The sequence below is a fragment of the Microtus oregoni genome, unplaced genomic scaffold, assembly GCF_018167655.1.
Source record: "Microtus oregoni isolate MIOR12 unplaced genomic scaffold, Mior012 000017F_ref0000208, whole genome shotgun sequence".
In the NCBI taxonomy this organism is placed as follows: Eukaryota; Metazoa; Chordata; class Mammalia; order Rodentia; family Cricetidae; genus Microtus; species Microtus oregoni.
Window position 1 is genome coordinate 25,160,473 of NW_024543076.1, and position 19,555 is coordinate 25,180,027.

Below are 19,555 nucleotides of genomic sequence, written 5' to 3' on the forward strand. Positions count from 1 at the left end.
CTGCTGCTCTATTCATAAGAGCCAGAAACTGGAAACAACCCATATGACCCTCCACAGAAGAATGGATTAAGAAAATATGATACGATTACATAATGGAGTATTACTTAGCTATGGAAAATATATGACATCATGAAATTTGTAGAAAATGGGTGGAAATAGAAAAAAAATCACTCTTAATGGGGTAACCTGGACTTAGAAAGAAAAATACTGTGTGTAGATATTAACCACCAAGCTATGACAACCAAGCCACAATCTGTAGACCCAAAGAGGATAGATATTGGAAAGGGACTAGGCAGGAGACATGGATCTCTTAGGGAAGAAGAAATAGAATCAATTTTGTGGATGTACTGGGCTTGGAGTTGGAGGATGGGTTGGGGAGGATCAGTTGGGGAGGGCAAGGGAAAGTAGGATTGAAGAAGGGAATGTGAGGAGAGACAGCAAGAACTGAGAAGCATTTGAGGTGCAGTATTCAACATGGCTAGAAAGGAAGCTTTGCATTCTCCAAAACTCACTGGACAATGGTCTGTTGATGAGAGAAAATAGCTCTAGAAAGATGAACTAGTAACAATGAGATCATTTTCTTTTTGAAAATATCTTGCTTCAAAAATATGTAGACATTATGTTTTACTGATATATTCTGAGAAGTCAAGAAAATAGTGGGGCATCTTTAAAGTTGTTTCAAAATAAATTCAGTAATTTTTGCTATTTTCACTTCAGTCCAAGACTGCTGTCAAAAAAACTAAATTACCCTTCAGATTACTGAACAATTCAGATTGAGGAAGGTCTTTTCTTTTAATTCTGTAAATATCACCCTCGTGATGAAAAAACAAATTAAATAACTTTGATTAAAGAAAAGATTCATGCCTTGGGGTTATTCTGTCTGTTCTGTTTGTTTCACTGTATCCACTCTGTAATTGCTCAAACTCTTCACTTTAGATAGGACTATCTGGTATTGTGATTTTTAAGGGTAAGCTTTTCATCTGGTAAAACTAGATTAAAGAGATTAAACTTATCATAAAATCACTTCACTGAAAACAGCCATATTATAAAAAATAAAATTGATTATAATTTAAGCTTAAGTTCTTGACTTCTTGCATTTAATTGTGTGTGATACATTCAAGCAAAAAAATTATAAATGGTACTGAATGAACAAAATGATCTCTTAATGTTGACTATAATTTTTATTACTCATTTCCATTTCTGTCACAGAAATATTTTATTATTTTGCTTTCTCATTCCCTTTATGCATATTTCAAAATTTGTTTCATAATCTTTACAGTTAGATCACCATATTAATGTTCTATCAATACAATATAAATAATAACACATATAAATAAGCACAATTGTTCTGATTAATATAAATTGATCAGCATGTTATTTGCACTATACCATTGTATTACTGTCTACCAACTTCCCAAAACAGGAAGACCGGCATCTACAGAAGAATTTTCTTTACCATGCAGCCAGAAACATGTTTCCACATCCCTTGGATCTCTAGCAGTGTCTTCAGAAACTGTTTCGGAGGATAGCATTTGTTGTATCAATTTCCAGAGAATCAGAAAATATCTGCCAAATCTTAAATCATGGAGTTCTCAATTAAAGAACACATATGTAGAAAATCAAGACTAATTCTGATTTTATAACACTATAGAAATTGATTACAAGTGCCTCATTTTCTACATTTGAAAACTAAAGTTTGAGACTGAGAAGACTGATATTTTAAGTCATGCAGGCATTTTACTGACATTTGTATAGGATGTAAATTATAATTTTACTTTTAAAATTTGCTTAAATTAGCATACAAAGTATTAGATATCTTTATGGCCTTTCCAAGGAAATGTGTTTTAATAGGTTAAATAAAAATATTTTATAAAAATCCTATTACTAGGCTGATTCTATCCTACAATGCTGATTCTCATTTTGTGTTAATTTTCTTGTATTTTTATCATATACATAAATGCCATAGAAGATTTCTTTGCTCAGTGGCTTTGTTCTCTGGATAAATCCAGGTGTTATAAGAGACTGATTTCTCTATCAGAATGGCTTATTGGATCTGTTTCCGTGTTTGTTTTCTGGATTCGGTGGTTAATTTGGTTTCTAATCATGCTTTTGACCCCGTTTCCCGACAGTTTGTGGTGACGGGAGAAGAAAGGCCCTGCAGTAGGTAATTAAGTCTGCAGAAGCAGTACTGCTTACTTTTCATTGCAGCAGATAATCAGAGCGCTGTTGCTCAAGTGTAAAATGCAGAAATTAATGATCCTATATAATACAGATTAAGGCTTTCATTTTAAAAACTATCAGTGCAGAAGAACAAAGGTACGAAAAGCAGCATGATATTTGGATTTTCAATATCTAGTAAGGGTTGCAAATTTTGAAAGCGGTTTCTGAGCAAGAGACTAATCAAAATTCTCCTTATGTTCCATAGTGATTGATTAGTTCAGATCTCAAATATATTATTGCCCCATTGCATCTTTGAAAAAGCACAATTAGACACATTTGTCCATGTCTTTTCACTTGTAAACATGTCCTTTTGTTCATTCAGATCAAATGGAGATAGTAAAAGTATTGAGTACATTGAGTACCACACAGTAGGTGCCAATAAATAATTCCATGTTTGAAGTAAATGTGTTTTTCCTGTGAAGGGACTATAAAGCAATACGCAAGAATCAAGAGAACAGGATGCATGCTTACTTTTAAAAACATGGTCTTATAAGATTTCTATCTGCGGTGTTATTTTACCCATATTATAACGCCCTAAATTACAAAGCCACCATTTTAAGCTATCTATTCATAATTTACCCCTCAGGAAAAAAGTAGGTTTCCAATAAAACCAAAATTTGTGTTGGCCCCCAAATGTATGTGTTTCACTATGTGACTCCTTGATGTCCTCAGTATATGACTATTCTGGGAGTCTCCCTCAACAGCATTGATTCCAGCTGTGATTGTATTGATGCATTTTTGTGTCTTCTTGTTTAGACAATTTTATGATAATATTTCACATTGGTTTATTGTTAGCCTTGTTAATAATATTATTCTTATAAAATTATTGCTCGTTTTTCCTCAGTAATAAATCAGTCAATCTAGTCAACATCTCATTAAGTGTATTATTCAGTTTCTTGTCACCATCTCGAAGGTACCTGAAAAAAATCAATGATGTAAATGTACTCATGGTCACAGACATTTCAGATCATCATCTCTTGTCTTGATGCGACAGACCATTATAGTAAGGAGCAACTTATTGGGAGAAAGAGGCAAGGAAGGACCATGCAAGGAGCCATACATGCAATAAAGGTCCAATGACATGCTCAAAAGGACTCATTTCCTTCAACTAGCTCCCACCCCCAACAGTCCACCAAATTATATACTCATATTAGGTTTTAATCAGTAGTGAAAAGTCTTCATGACCAAAATCAACTCCTCAAAATTCCAAGCCATAGCATTTTTGAAGAGGATGTCATTATATTCTTCATAGCACACATGTGGTAACTTTATTAGTTTAAAGTGGCCTTCCATTACACATGGAGAAACTATAGTACTAATCTACATGTAAGGGAATTGCATTATTATATTAACATGAAGAAGCTTAGGCTAGAGTAAAGTTAGCAACACCAATATGGAGTTTGGGGTCAATACAAAGCAATAAAAATTATCACGTGATTCTTTCTTTAATTGGCCTTCAATGAATCTGAATATCGAATAAAAAATTAGTTGGGTGGCTGGAGAGATGGCTCAGTGATTAAGAGCACTGACTGCTCTTCCAGAGGACCTGGGTTCAATTCCCAGCACCCACATGGCAGCTCACAACTGTCTGAAGATCAGTTCCAGGGGATATGACACTTCACACCAATGCACATAAAATAAAGTTAAATAAACCATAAAATATTTAAAAAAAATTAGTTGGGAATCTGTCAGCTACTGCCTCTGGACCTCTGTTCTCCATCAGTGCCTGTTGGGAGCCTGTTACCAGAGTACTTAAATCATGCACTCCGTACCCTCCAGAATCCCAAGGTCCCAGGTTTCTGACCTTTGAAAACACTTAGGAATCAAGTCTCTGCTTTAGTTTCTGCTAGAGCCTATAATCTGCCATGCCTGGAACAGGGATAGTACCCAGATTGCCCTGAGCTCTCAAATCATGACATATACATCTACAAGAAGAATGGAATCCAGTAAGGACATGAGCTGAAGGAACACAGTGAACACACCACAGTTATTGACTGGATTCCTAAGAGCAACTGCATTGTCACTTACAGGACAGACTGCAGCTCTTGTCTGGAGTCAGAAAGATGGCATCTATAGTCCAACCCTGGTGATACTGAGGACTAACTAGCCAGTTTTGTGAAGATGACCCCACTAAAGAACAAGTTTTCTGTGTGGAGCAGAGCTCGGCTTATTTCCATTTATTATTTTGAGTCTGAAAATGGCTGGTGGGTGAGTAAGCACATTAAGAAATTGATTTGCTCTACAACCCCCAGCTTTAACTGGCATCCCAACAACGTTTGACTGTCTGCAGCCTCATGTGATTTCAAATGTGTTTGTCTGCCTACATCAAAGAGGTGAGTGAGATGCTAGCCACCTCACTTTTTGCCTTTTGGTCAGCTGATGTCTAAATTTGGTGGTAGTGATGCCTGCAGATGGTTAGCTTCTCTGCCAGTGGGTGCCGCCTTACCTGGGTCAGCCATGACTGCACTGTATCCATTGCTGATGCCTCAAGAAGCATGCAGGTTCCAACTCTGAGAAAAGAGGTCCTGCCACTATTGAGTGTGTCATTCGTCTCAAGGAACGACTGCTGCCCACTACTTCTTAACTATGGTGACCATGGCTGTTTGACCTTTGTGTCCAAGCTGGATATTCCAAAATAGAACATCAATGCTACATGTCCAAAATAGACTGCTTCCAAAATATTGGCAAAAAGGGCCCCGACCAAGGACTGCAACACAGTCTTGGAGATACTGTACCAGAACAGCATCGCTCAAGTGTCTATTTATGAGGTGGACAAGAAATATTGTCACTAATTTTGCACTCCTGGCATCGATGGAGCTATGACAATTTGGGATTTCCAGACCTTGGGATCTTCCATCCAGGGCCTCCAGATAACGTGGAGGCAAGTGAGCCTCTGTTATGCAGCATGAGGAAGGGGGCTGAGCATGCTCTGCTGTCTACATTTGCTGAGGATTAGAGGCCCATGGAGACGCTCCACACTCATCAACAACTAATATGTGTTCTTTAGATGTTGTGGGGGAAGTGTGGGTTTTAAGAACAACAGTGGTTTGGTTTTTGTTATACCTGATTTCATTTTGTTTTGATTTTGCCATCTCATGGCATTCTCAACCAAAGCCTCAGTTTAAGTAGTTTATTATGGAAGATTGCCACCCTAACCAAAGGTGTAAGGAAAGTGTTACATTGTCTGCTAAACAATTAAAGAAAAATCTCAAGCATGGAAAAACATTAGTCACAATACCCCCCTTATAGCACTTTTAATGTAAAATTAGACCTTGATCTCCAAAGTATGATCCAGAAAGAAAAGCTTTGCTCCCCTTTGGCAGTTGGGAAAGCATTTGGCGTGTTGCTCTGGCACAGTTCTTAGCCTGTAGTAGTAAAATTGCTAACACAGGAAGAGCAGCATTTGCTGCATGCTGGTAACCATTCTAATCTATTTGTAAAATATGCTATGCGGCATTGTTTTCTAAACAGAGGGAAATGGAGCTTTGGCATGCGTCCTCCATCGGAGTCTGATAATCAGAGGCACTTGTTTTAAAGTGAGCCCAGGAGCTACAATAATGATCTCGATGGCCAAGCACCTGTGCTTCGCAGTTAAATTTTCACTTTGGCCTAGACTCACTCAAGGGTTTAGCATTTATTCCTTGTAACAGATACATGAGATTTAAATAACATCCTGCCTTCCAAGTTGCATTCAGCAACTACAATGCGACCATCACTAACAGCAGCACTACCCAGCCCTGGACACAGTTTCATATCACATTAATACTGTGGCTCATTCTGCTCCTCTCAGCACAATTGATCTCTTCCTCTCCCTATAAATTATGCAGGCAGGTTTTACTTCTTATAGCATTTCTGAAAGTCAACTTAAAATATTCGCCAGTTATTTTTAACCAACAGAATGCAGGTAAAATCAGAAAGCCACAGATATTAGACAACCTGGCTTCTTTGTCCAACTCGAGACTTACCAGAAATGAACAGCCTAGCCCACGACCATGAGGCAAAGTCAGAGGAAACTCAGAGGTTAAAACCTCAGCTACGAAAAGCATCTAGAGTTCTTAATTAAGGCAACTCCAAGTGTATCAGGATGAGTTTTATAGTTTTAACATTCTTGAAAAAATGTCCTAATCAAAATCTTCTGGGATCTGAGGATATGCTTACTTGCTAAATGCCTGACATGCAATCATAAAATCCTGAGTTTGATCTGCAGATCACATGTAAAATGTCAGGCATGACAACACAAGTCTGTGTTTCAGTGCCAAAGAAGCAGAGATGGAAAAAATGCTGGGGCTTAGATGACAGCTATCCTAACCAAATTAGTGAGGTCCAAGTTCTCTGAACCTTCAAGAGAATCACTATAAGGAGGATAGTGAAAGAGGAAGAAATATGAAATGTGCAGTTGTACATGCACCCACATGTAAACACAAACACACTCACATATGAATGCACATGCAAAATGGTTCCACATCAATTATGCAATAGTATGCCCATGCCTTTGAAACAATTACTCCCACAGTGGCTTCCAAAGAGGGCAGCAGAGGACTCTGGATCTATCCACTAATCTCTAAAACATGGACTGGCATCAAAGACTACAGAAGTTACTAATACCAGTGAGGAAAGTTTTAGGGAGAAAGAAAATATTCTTCACCTCTTTCAATGACCAGGTTGCTCCGCTCCTTCGAGTTGGGTTTCCGTCCCATTTTCCTGATTACAAAAGTTAAATAATGCACTTGAAAAGGTATGCAGCACAATGGAGTAGACAGCTTGTCTTTTAAAGAGTACCCACAGCCCAGGGCCTGTGCTTTTATCGTGACGGATTTGCACATGTGCACCTGATTGTCTCTGTCTTGCAGATAAGAACAAAGGTGTACAGCAATCATGATATCCATTGACCTTAAAAAAAAAAAAGAGCCAGGTTTCAGATGTCAAATTGGAAAAATGAGCAGGTACGAATAAAAGGAAACTTTTTAAAATGAAGCCACAGGGTACAGGGTCAATGCCAGGGGTTGATGGCTTTTTAGGTTTCTCATTAAATCTTCAATTCTACAAAATGAAGCTAAGCTACTGTCTTTGAAACTTGCAATTTCTCCTGAATAAAATTGGCATTTTTATTCTCTCTCTCTTCATCCCTCCCTCCCCACTATTGCCTTCATTCATCTATCCCAGGGGTTGATGTCGCAGACTTATCCTTCCATTTCCTTCTTTTCTTTTTCAAGATTCCACACAGTATGTGTTTTTTCTTTGCGCAGTTCAGCTAAATGACATGGTTAGAACCTATGCATCCGTATCAATGAATGTGGCAAAATAAAACTGGTTTATTACATAATGAAACATACTATGAAGCCAGAATAATTAAAAGCCTTTGATGAAGATGTGTGAACGTACATTTCAATAGCTCCGAAGAATCAGATTATATTGATGTTACTATTTTTGTAAGAATTATCTTGGTAATGAAATCAGCACAATACATTACTATGGAAGAAATGATGTGCAAACATGTATTTGAAAATTCTTAGAATGACACAAAAATATTTAAAATTATATCTTTATTTTATAAAAAGAAACTTTGTATGTGGTAAACAAATAAACATTTCCCACAAAGCACCAATGTGGGAGAGAAACGGTGGTATACATACACAATTGCTTAAAGTTGATTTTGAAATAAAAATCAATGGAAAAAATTAGAACTAAAAAGAAAAATAATACGATTGACATTGGTGTTTAGTAAGTGTCCAGTTTCTGCCAACACTTTTCTACCAGTTGCTTTACTTAACAGCCATGGACCTCGTGATGACATAAATACACATTATTATTCCTGTTTTACAAATAAGGCAAAAATGCTAGGAAATATGTAATTTTTCCAAATCTCCGTTGTTAATTTTAGAGCCCACATCAATCCCACTGATTCTGCTTAACTACTATATTGTCTGAAAGTTCTTCAGAACTTTATTGTTGTAAAACTTCTGATACAAAGGTAAAGTGACACAATGAAGAGCTCCATGCAGCAGAAAGGATGGGGAAGAGTAAAGTGGTAAAAGTCATAAAAAGATGATGGAAGAATGGATGAAGAAAGTGTGGAATATATACACAGTAGAGTACTACTACTGACTTCTCGAATTTTGCATGCAAATGGATGGAAATAGAAAACACTATCCTGAGTGAGGTAACCCAGACCCAAAAAGATGAACATGGGATGTACTCACTCATAATTGGTTTCTAGCCATAAATAAGGGTCACGGCGTCTACAATTGGTGAACCTAAAGAAGCTAAATAAGAAGGTGAACCCAAGAAAAAACATATAGTTATCCTCTTGGCTATGGGAAGTAGACAAAATTGCCGGGGAGAAAATTGGGATCTTGGGGGTGGGGTGGGATGGGCATAAGGGGAGATGGGGAGAGAAAAGGGAGAAGGGGAGGATGGGGGGAACTTGGGGAAACAGGATGAGTGAGATAAAGGAAGGCTGGATAGGGGAGCACGGAAGCACAATTCTTAGTTAAGGGAGCCACCTTAGGGTTGGCAAGACACTTGAACCTAGAGTGGCTCCCAGGAGCCCAAGGCGATGTCCCCAGTTAGTTCCTTGGGCAGCTGAGGATAGGGAACCTGAAATGACCCTATCCTATAGCAATACTGATGAATATCTTGCATATCACCATAGAACCTTCATCTGGTGATGGATGGAGATAGAGACAGAGACCCACACTGGAGCACTGGACTGAGCTCCCAAGGTCCCAATGAGAAGCGGGAGGAGGGAGAAGATGAGCAAGGAAGTCAGGACCACGAGGCGTGCACCCACCCACTGAGGCAGTGGGGCTGATCTATTGGGAGCTCAACAAGGCCAGCTGGACTGTGACTGAAAAAGCATGGGATAAAACCGGACTCTCTGAACATGGCGATCAATGAGGGCTGATGAGCAGTCAAGGACAATGGCATGGGATTTTGATCCTACTTCATGTTCTGGCTTTGTGGGAGCCTAGCCAGGTTGGATGTTCACCTTCCTAGACATGGACGGAGTGGGGAGGACCTTGGACTTTCCACAGGGCAGGGAACCCTGACTGCTGTATGGACTGGAGAGGCAGGAGAAGAGGAGTGGGGGGAGGGGGAAAAGGGTTGGAGGAGGGGGAGGGAAATGGGAGGCAGGGAGGAGGCTGAAACTTTTTTTCCTTTTCTCAATAAAAGTAAAAAATTAAAAAAAAAAAATAAAAAAAGAACTACACAAAGGCTTGAGTTAACTCAAGGTGTACCTCAAAAGGAGAGTTCACTAGAAGTAAGGAAAAATGGAAATGGAAAATATTGTAATGATTGCATTAATAGGATACAATAGATGCAGTCTTCGTGACTATTATGAAACAAAGTTCACTGTCTCTTCCTTTATGAAACTCACATGGTTACACACGAAAGTCATTATCGAGTCTCTCAAGTGTGTTCTGGAAATTATGGCCATAGGCAAGAGAGATGGATATGGTTTAATTTACCATGATTCTTCCGGCTTATACATGGGTGGGAGGAAAACAAACTAAAGCAAACATGTGAAAAACAGACCAAGACATGCTAACAACTACAGATGGTCATTGTTGAACAATTTTACCAATCACAAATTTTATACCTCTATTTTTTCAAAATCATGGTTCATTTTTAAATATTCTACCCTACAAACAAAAATCTGCCATGATAATGTGATGGTGACATCTCCCTTTCCTTCCCTGATGACCTCTGCCACCCTGACAGGCACGACTTCCAAATGAGTTCTGGTCATCACTTTACGGCTTTGTGAGAATAGTGATTTGTTTGTTTCCTGTCTCTTTTCACAGGTTCCTACAAGCTATGTTTGGAAACCCGATTTCATAGAAAATAATAGGATGGAGAGCTATAGAAATAGAAGGGCAGAACATTGAGAGGTCTAATCTGAAGTCATTAAGTCTTTGGATGTAGGATGGCAATGGGAGGAGTTAGAAGATGCTGAGGCATTTTTGAAATTGAGTTTTTCTAAACCCTATTTCATCAGAGTAAGAGAGACCCGGACAAGAGTAATTGGAGAAAATTATACCCAGCACCACAGAAGATAAAGGATAAATCTTGCTGATGCTACATATTGGCCTAGAAGCAGAATATGTCAAGGTAGCCAATAGCTTGTGTCATGGCAAGGAGACTTAATGACCAACCAAAGGAGAGAGAGAGAGAAAGAGAGAGAGAGAGAGAGAGAGAGAGAGAGAGAGTGCATCCCAATGGAATGCAGCACTGTGATGGACCTTTCATCATTTACGAAAGAAGGATCATCAGACAGCAAGCAAAACATGAGTAGGTTTTACTCTAAAGGACAAAGTCTTCAAAACCAGAGTGAGTCATACTGTCTTGAAATCTGACAGATTAACAGGATTTGCGGAGGTAGGGACAGAATTCAAGGAGACATAAAGAACAGTGTAAGACAGCAGGGTCGTTCTCTCTTCTGATGTTTTGAGATTCAGAATGGCTGCAACAATGTGTGCTCTCGAGAGCTACATCATTGGAAAAAAAATGAAATAAATATACCCAGGGAAAGCTAGTCTGGATGTGAGTTCTGATATCCTAAAATAGAGCCCTATTTTTAGAATGACAACAGCAAGCTTGCTCTAGGCAGCACACTCCCACAGACTGCAACCAGACCTGATGCAGACACACAGACCCCCACCTTGACTCTGTCTTCGGGAAAAAGCTCCCTTTACCTTCACTCACTCAGAGAAGGTTCATGACAGGGAGGGTCATTAGCCAAGTTAGCTGTCATTGTAAAGTATGTCAATCTCCCAAAACTTTAGAGAGAGTAAGTCCTGTTATTCTTTAAGAGGATCAAGAATCACAGATTTTTATGTGAGATCTAACTTTTAAACGTTTAAAATTAAAGTTATTTTTAAAAACTTGCACACTCCCCAAATGTCTGTAATTTGGATTTTGCACTCTTAAATAACCTTATGAAAAGGAATATAGAATGTGACAGAAGTGTAAAGGTATAAACCTTGGCTAGAAATGTCTAACTAGCAAGGGAAATGCCACAAGAATGTACACCTCACGTGTACATGGGCTACTATCTTCACTGCAGTCTTTCCCTGCATTGGGATCTAACGGAAGTCACCGTACTAATTCTGTGCATGTGATTTGCCTTATTTGATTATCATAAAAATCACATGACTAAAGAAGTAATCTTTTAAACATTTATTTATTAATGTGAGCAGAAGGGGACATACCATATTGTTACTGTATACCTGGAGGATCACTGAACAACTTTTATGGACAATTCTCTCCTTATGCAATGGAATTTGCTGAAAGTGAACTCAGGTCTTCAGCCTTGACAGACACACCTTTATCTACTGGTTTATATTATCAGCCTTAAGAAAAGTAAAGATAGATAAGTGATTTGTCTAACTTTTTCATTTTATAAATAACTATGAAATTTGAACTTAGCTTGTCTGCTCAGTGCATGTGTCTAACTCCTACAATAAGAAACAATGACAGGAGGCAAGTGAAAAATAAGAAAAAAAAAACAATTTAAAAAACTATTTTGAAAGAGAAATATATATGTATCTATATGAAATATAAATATAGACAAATATATATGAAAATTTGAAACACAAAGGTAAAAGCTTTGTTGGGGAGTAGAAGGGAGAACAATACAGAAGGCGAAGGATAAGTAACACTAAGAATGTTTAGAAAATAATAGATAATCATGTTATATTTACTTAAAAGTACATAAAATACTTATAATCATATGTAAATGTATACATATGTGTATATGGAGCAATATAAAATTAAAGAAAAAATAAGCAATGAATTTGAGAGAGGGAGAACAGAGAGGAGGACATGGAAGAAGATACAAGAAGGAGAAAGATTGGAGAAATGATCTTATTATATTTCATTTTTAAGAACAGTGGGACTAAAGAGATGGCTCAATAATTAAGAACACTTATTGCTTTGGCAGAGCATTCTATTTTAGTTACCAGAATCCACATGGTGCTCACAACCATCTATAATTCCAGTTTCAAAGGATCCGATGCCTTCCTCTGACCTCCTTGGACATAAGGCATACATATAAAATGTGTGTGCACATGTGTCCATACATACACACACACATCAGGAAAATACTTCTTACACATAAAATTAAACAAACAAATCTAAAAATTTAAATTAAAGTGTTCAGAAAATAAAAGCATAGAGTAGCCACCAGGTTAACATCAGAGTCTTGTTATAATAAACACATTTGAAGTGTAGCCCAGGGTTGTGGCCTATGAAGTAATATTTCTAAAATCCGAAGATCTCTGATATAAAACAGAAGATTCTGTATAGTGTCCATATGCCAACATCAACCTACTCCCATATATCTATTCTTAAGAGCACAGCAATAAGAAGCAAGGAACTTATTGAGCATGTCCTACAACAAAATGAGCAAATACATTGCAAATGTATCTATTTAGAAATGGACACAGTCTTGAAACAAAGTAGTGAGGAAGAAGAGGAGGAAGAGGTGATGGAGGAGAAACCCCAAGAAGAGTAACAGTAGGAGGAGGAGCTTCAGGGGGAAGAGGGAGGGGGTAGTAGGAGTTCTGAAGATGAGAGCAGTTCTCAGGTAATCCCTAGCACAACTGTAAAGCAGGTGATCAAGCTCAGAAGATAAAGTCAGTCTCCAGAATAATTTTTTCAAGAGGAAATTAAAGTTCAGCTAAAGCATTGTAGGAAGAAAATGAAATTTTAAAAATGATCTTCAGGAAATATATAGTTATCCTCCTGGATATTGGAAGTAGACCAGATTGCCAGGCAAAGTTGAGATCTTGAGGGTGAGGTAGGGTGGGGGTAAGTGTAGATGGGGAGAGAATAGTGAGGAGGGGAGGATAGGGAGACCCTGGGGGAATGGGATGGTTGGGATGGAGGAAGGGTGGATATGGGAGCAGGGAAGAAGAGATCTTAATTAAGGGAGCCATTTTAGAGTTGGCAAGAGACTTGACTCTAGAGGGATTCCCAGGTATCCATGGAGATGTCCCCAGCTAGTTCCTTGGGCAGCTGAGGAGAGGGAGCCTGAAATGGCCCTATCCTATGGCTATACTGATCAATATCTTGTATATCACCATAGAAGCTTCATGTGGCGATGGATGGAGATAGAGACAGAGACCCACATTGGAGCGCTGGACTGAGCTCCCAAAACCCGAATGAGGAGCTGAAGGAGGGAGAACATGAGCAAGGAAGTCAGGACTGCAAGAGGTGCACCCAACCACTGAGACAGTGGGGTTGATCTATTGGGAGCTCACCAAGGCCAGCTCAACTGGAACTGAAAAAGCATCGATCAAACCGGACTCTCTGAACGTGGGCGACAATGAGGGCTGATGAGAAGCCAAGGACAATGGCACGGGGTTTTGATCCTACTGCATGTACTGGCTTTGAGGGAGCGTAGTCTGTTTAGATGCTTACCTTCCCGGACCTGGATGGAGGGGGGAGGACCTTGGACTTCTCACAGGGCAGGGAACCCTGACTGCTCTTTGTACTGGAGAGGGAGGGGGAGGGGAATGGGGGGGGGGAATGGGAGGTGGGGAGGAGGCGGAAATTTTTAATAATAAAAATAAATAAAAAGAAATAAGAAATTAGAAAAAATGTTCTTTAGGAGATGATAGATAAGACAATAAAATCCCACTATCCATTAAAAACAACAATTTAAAATCCTAGGAAGATGGCACAGTTGGTCAAGTGCTGTTATGCAAACAGTAGGGCCAGAAATCTGACCCCCAGCATCCATATAAAACAATGGGTGTGGCAGTGTGCATCTGATGTGGGATTCCCCTTTGTATGCTGTGAATATGTTTATTACTATTGGGTTAATAAAAAAGCTGTTTTGGCCAATGGCTTAGCAGAGTAAAGCCAGGTGAGAAATCAGAACAGAGATGGAGACATCAAGTAGGCAGAGTCAAGAGAGGCCATGTAGCTGATGAAGGAGACAGACGCCAGATCCTTACCAGTAAGCCACAGCCTCGTACCAATTCATAGATGAATAGAAGTGGGTTAATTTAAGATGTAAGAGTTAGCTAGAAATATTTCTGAATCATTATCCTAACAGTGTTGTAATTAATATAGTTTCTATGTGATTATTCAGGTCTGAGTAGTTTGGAAATAAGCGAGCAGTCTCCTCCGCCTGCATACATCTATAAATCCAGCACTCCTAGGAGCTCACTGGCAGCCAGTCAAGCTGGATAGAAAATTCAAGAATCAGTAAGATGCCTTGCATCAAAAAATAAAGTGGAGAGAAACAAAGACTTTGTACTTCAAATTCTAACCTTCTCAAACACATACGCCAGCAAATATACTTGCATATACAGGCACATACACATGCATGTACCTCTCCTGATACAAGTGCACAGACACGTATATGCCATATGCCTCCACACATATGCGCACCTATGTGCATATACCTCTGCACACAATTAGATGAACAACTGACAACTAATTTAAAATGTCACAGAAAATAGTCACCTAATAAAACATGGTCTACATACGGAGTAAAAAAATACATGTGACACTGTGATAAGCACTATGTGTTCAGTCATTGCATGTTTCACTTCATTTAATGTTCAAAATTTACTTTTTTTAAGTAATAAATATATGAAAATAAAATCATATACCTTTATATAGGTCACTCATACTTCTTTCACAATGTCAACATTTCCTGAACTTTGTCAACATTTATCTCAAAACCTTGTAAATAGTAAATGTCCTTAAAATTTTTACTTTTTAAAAATATAGCGTTTTTTATGTTTGATCTGCACAAACGATTAGTCCTTTTTGGTTTTGCTTTATAATTTTTTCACCTATGTATTTGGTATATTTCACATATGGTATTTTTTTTTATAGTAGATGAAATAGCAGAGCACTATAAACATTGACATTACTTTCTTAGTATGTACTTGTCCCCCAAACATCTATAAAATATTTGAGCTTACAAATTAAATATTATTCTTTTTTAAATTCTTATTTTATTTAAAATGAATGAATATTTAAAATGAATAAGAAACATGACATGAAAAAGATAAACAAAATAGAAGACAACTACTAAACTAGATCTTAATAAGATTATCATAGTGGATAAAAATTTCAAAGATACAAACCCCAAATAACATTTGTTTTATGTATACATATGTGTAAATATATATGTATTCTTAAATAAAATCTGAGAGAAAATATGAACAAATTATCTCAATTTGTTTCTCTGGAGGATAAATGTTGAACCAATTCTAATTCCTATCTTTTCTCTGACATCTATGAGGGAAGTGGCTACATGTCGCAGAGACTACAGACAGATATATTATTCTCTGCATTAGCAATGTACTTTTATAGAAAAGGAACAGAGTTATAAGATGTCAACTGGAAAACATATGACTTTGGCAAGTATTTTTGTTTGTACATACTTTCTTGTGAGAAACATAGATATGGATGCTAAAATACCTAAATTTGAGCTCCAGCGCTGCTGGTTAACTACAAGCTTCACATCCACTTTTGGTGCCTCCAAAATCCTCAGTCGGTTCTGGCAGTAATAATAATAGTCCTATATGCTGAAATGGCTGAATTAATGGAGAAACTTTAGTAGAGAGTGTTGTCCAATGAATAATTTCTGTGGTTGATATTTCATCATTGCATCATCCTTTCATATTTGAGAACTTTACACACAAAGCTGTGATTGTAAAATTCCTAATTATTCTTGGGCTGCAGCAATGCACAGAACAGAAAGGACTCTCACAACCCTCTTCAGAAAGACAGGGCAACTTCACATTTGAAGCTTGACCGTCTACATACTTAACAAGACCAGCTGTTCCAGTAATTGAAGTCTCTTTCTTTTTTTTTATTGAGAAAAGGAAAAAAAAAAAAGTTTCCGCCTCCTCCCAGCCTCCCATTTCCCTCCCCCTCCTCCCACCCTTCTCCCCCTCCCCCCACTCCTCTCCCCCGCCCTCTCCAGTCCAAAGAGCAGTCAGGGTTCCCTGTCCTGTGGAAAGTCCAAGGTCCTCCCCCCTCCATCCAGGTCCAGGAAGGTGAGCATCCAAACAGGCTAGGCTCCCACAAAGCCAGAACATGAAGTAGCATCAAAACCCCGTGCCATTGTCCTTGGCTTCTCATCAGCCCTCATTGATCGCCATGTTCAGAGAGTCCGGTATTATCCCATGCTTTTTCAGTCACAGTCCAGCTGGCCTTGTTGAGCTCCCAATAGATCAGCCCCACTGTCTCAGTGGGTGGGTGCACCCCTCGTGGTCCTGACTTCCTTGCTCATCTTCTCCCTCCTTCTGTTCCTCATTGGGACCTTGGGAGCTCAGTCCAGTGCTCCAGTGTGGGTCTCTGTCTCTATCTCCATCCATCTCTTGATAAGCAAGTTGTAACAGTAGTGAGACTAACATTCTGTTGGTTTCACTGTGTGTCAGTCACCAATATTGCAACTAATATCACTAATTTTGGTCATTGCAATTTAGGCTTATTATTTCTATCATTTATTGTACAAAACTATATAATACCCCATATTGTCATGGCCCAAAGACTTAGTCTGATTTGCAAAGATGGGCGTGGTCTATCTGAGTTTTTATTTCTGTTGCATCATCTTAGAATCCCTTCTCCTGTCGGAGCCTTTAGCCATTTGGGGCCTCTGCTGACTATGTGTATGCGAATAGCAAACATATTCTCCAGATAGCTCTTACTCTAAGGCCCAAAAGCAGGCTGATTATAATTATATATACCAGCTGGATAAGCAGAAGACCATTTGATCATTCATGGTTACTTCTAATATGTTAGGGTACATATTGGTGTGTTAGATTATTTGTCTATTTTGTGAACGAAGTTGAATTGCAACATAAAGATAGCAAGCTGGAGACGTACAGAGAATAGGTGTTTGGAAGCACGAGGCTATTAGTAGCATTGGCTAGCCTGTTCACTCTGTCTCACAGCGTCAACATCTTAAGGAGATGCTCAATAAAAGTTTGGTATTGAGATGTATTTCCATGAATTTTTTTTCTTTTTTCTTTTTTTTAATTGAAAAAAATTTCTGCCTCCTCCCAGCCTCCAATTTCCCTCCCCCTCCTCCCACCCTTGTCCCCCTCCCTCACTCCTCTCCCCCTCCCTCTCCAGTCCAAAGAGCAGTCAGGGTTCCCTGCCCTGTGGGAAGTACAAGGTCCTTCCTCCTCCATCCAGGTCTAGGAAGGTGAGCATCCACACTGGTTAGGCTCCCACAAAGCCAGTACATGCAGTAGGATCAAAACCCCGTGCCATTGTCCTTGGCTTCTCATCAGCCCTCATTGTCCACCATGTTCAGAGATCCGATTTTATCCCATGCTTTTTCAGTCCCAGTCCAGCTGGCCTTGGTGAGCTCCCAATAGATCAACCCCACTTGTCTCAGTGGGTGGGTGCACCCCTCGCGGTCCTTGTGTTGTTTTCCATCTGAAATTGGATCATGACGAAAATGAAGCAAATGTTCTACTTATCTCAGAATATTTAAAGATGCTCTTCCCCACACAAAAAACAAAACAAAATACATCATCATCAAAATTTTGTCAGGATCCAATATAATCCTGAAGTCGAAGAAAAGAATTTGAATGAATTCCTCTAAATTCTATTCCTAAGTACCAACTTACTTAGTCTTTGCCTGAGTTTTTTAAAAAATATATGAAGTTCCATTGTCCTTGGCTTCTCATCAGCCCTCTAGAGTCAAGTCTCTTGCCAACCCTAAGATGGCTCCCTTAATTAGGATGTATACTTACCTGCTCCCATGTCCACCCTTCCTTTACAATGGCACTGGGTTTTGATCCTACTGCATGATCTAGCTTTGTGGGTGCCTAGACTGTTTGAATGCTCACCTTCCTGGACCTGGAGGGAGGGGGGAGGACCTTGAACTTCCCACTGGGCAGGGAACCCTGACTGCTCTTTGGACTGGAGAGGGAGGAGGAGGGGAGTGGGGGGAGGACGAGAAGGGTGGGAGGAGGGGGAGGGAAATGGGAGGCAGGGAGGAGGCAGGGAGGAGGCGGAAATTTTTTCAACAAAAAAATAAATAAAAATTAAAAAAATCATCAAAAAACAAAACAAAACAAAAAATATATAAAGTTGTAGAATACTTAGAATAATAACACTTTCTACCTTTTAAACATGTTTAAGTTTTATTGTTAATTATAGCAATCAGTGTTTGTTTGTGTATGTTATTGTATATGTGTATGTGTGTATGTGTTCTGATATGAGGTATTTGATAGCCTCATTAATTTGCTTTTAACCTTTATGATTTTATTTTGATGGGAAATCTTCAAATCATTTTTTAACATCTCAATTCTATCCCAAGCAATGAAGAAGCTTAAGTGTTTTATATTTTCAAGAAATATATATATATATATAACATTATATATCTATAATTATTAATAATGGTTTACATATTGACCTAAGTAAACTTCTGACTTTCTCATTCCAATATTTTATTAATTTTATACAAAGCCTTGGATTCTAAGTTTTCTTGACACCCTGTTTTAGCTTTATTTTCCTTTGCATATTAATTTTTTGCACCTTTGAGAGTGTAGGCCTGATGCCCTGGTTAGCTTTGAGGATGGTGCTGGGGATTTGGTCTGGGATCCTCATGCTTGTTCAGCAAGCATTACATCCACTGAGTCATCTCCCCACTTCCCACACAGATGCTTTCCTAACATCTAATATGCAATATCTTGCCTTGAGTCAAATACAATACTGTGCTCCTTTCCCTAACTGTGGTGGAACAAAGAAATACAGAAGACTGACCTAGGTAGCAGCATGAGTCTGAGAGAAGTCAAGAGACATTTGGGCTCTCCCATGTTCTGCCTCTCAGCTGTTGTCTCCTAACCACTGGGTTTTGTGGGAACAAATTCTATCTTCCCTAGAGGCTAAATAACTCCCTAATGGAAAGTCAGTCACTTAGGAGAAACATTAACTCTTCCAGGCCTCTGGGGTGTCATTATTTTGAAATAATCTCTTTCTAGTCCATTTGCTACAATGATAGAACACAGTATTAAATGGTACCCTTGTGGCCCAGGAGAGTTAATGCACCTCCCATAATGCTAAACTTGCTGTAAGTTAGGCATGCTCCTGGCATCCCTCAAAACATCTTATTGGTTTTCTGACCAATAAGCATTATATCAAATTGCCTAATAGTTTATTTTGCCTTTTGATTCCTTATTTGGTGTTTTTCGGTAATCTACTTCTATGGTTTCCCATCTCCCAGTACTTAATTCATCAGGGACTCAGAATCCCCTTTGCTGCTTCCAAAGTTTTGTACTACCTGGTTGTCATTTCACTTCCTTGGCCCCAAACATCATCCTCTGTTGTAACAACAACAACAACAAAA

The 19,555-nt window shown here is 38.8% G+C and overlaps 1 pseudogene; it reads left to right on the forward strand.

Annotated features, from left to right (window-relative positions):
- The first annotated feature begins 4,085 nt into the window (after window positions 1–4,085).
- Window positions 4,086–5,129, forward strand: LOC121458248 (annotated as a pseudogene).
- Window positions 5,130–19,555: the final 14,426 nt, after the last annotated feature.